Here is a 991-nt window from a genome sequence, read left to right on the forward strand (position 1 = left end):
CCCACTGGGGATGTGCCCGCAACCAAGGCACATGCCCTTGACCGGAATCGAACCTGGGACCTTTTCAGTCCCCAGGCCGATGCTCTATCCACCGAGCCAAACCGGTTAGGGCAATGAATGGAGTTTTTATAAAGATAATTGACTCATAATATAATCATTGACTCTGGAAAGAGGGAAAAAAACCAAATGGGATATCAACTTTTAGTTTCACTATTTAGAAATTGTTGCTGTGGCTCTTCCCTACATTCAAATATTTGAAAAACATTTGTTGAGCATTTACAATGACCCTTTATCCACAGCAAAGATTCATTGGAAGCTATTTGGCACAATATGACCTCATTTCTTTAGCCTGGGATAAAGAAGGGCACCTGACCCAAACTTGACCAATGAGAAATTCTTTTCTGATAGGTATGCTTGTGTGCTTAGAACAGATTTTCTTTTTATGCTTAAGATACTTTCTGATACTTTCAAGCCAAGAGGCTTTATATTTTACTAGAGGCCTGGTGCATGAAAATTCATGCGTTGGAGGGGGGTATCTTAGCCCAACCTGCCCCCTCTCACAGTCCGGGAGCCATCGGGGCAGGAGGCGACCTGGTGATCGGGAAAGGTGACGCCCTATTACACCTCTGCTGCTGCCACTGCTGGCAGCACAAGCCTTGGCCGGCCCTGGGCGGCTGGGGGGCTGAGGGGACTGGGTGCCACCATCTTGTTGCTATGGGCACCGCCATATTTGAGGGTGGGGCAGTCAATTAGCATATTCCCTTCTTATTGGCTGTGGGTGCCACCATCTTTCAGGGCGGGGCAGTCAATTTGCATATTGTCTTTATTAGATAGGATGGTATTTTTACTGTATCATTTGTTTAGATATGTTTATGCACAAGTACTTCCCACTATATTACAAATGCTTACAGTGTTCAGTACAGTAACATGCTATACAAGCTTGTAGCTTAGGAGCAATAGACTAGACCAGTGGTCGGCAAACTGCGGGTTG

This window comes from Myotis davidii, unplaced genomic scaffold, assembly GCF_000327345.1.
Source record: "Myotis davidii unplaced genomic scaffold, ASM32734v1 scaffold1115, whole genome shotgun sequence".
Taxonomy (NCBI): Eukaryota; Metazoa; Chordata; class Mammalia; order Chiroptera; family Vespertilionidae; genus Myotis; species Myotis davidii.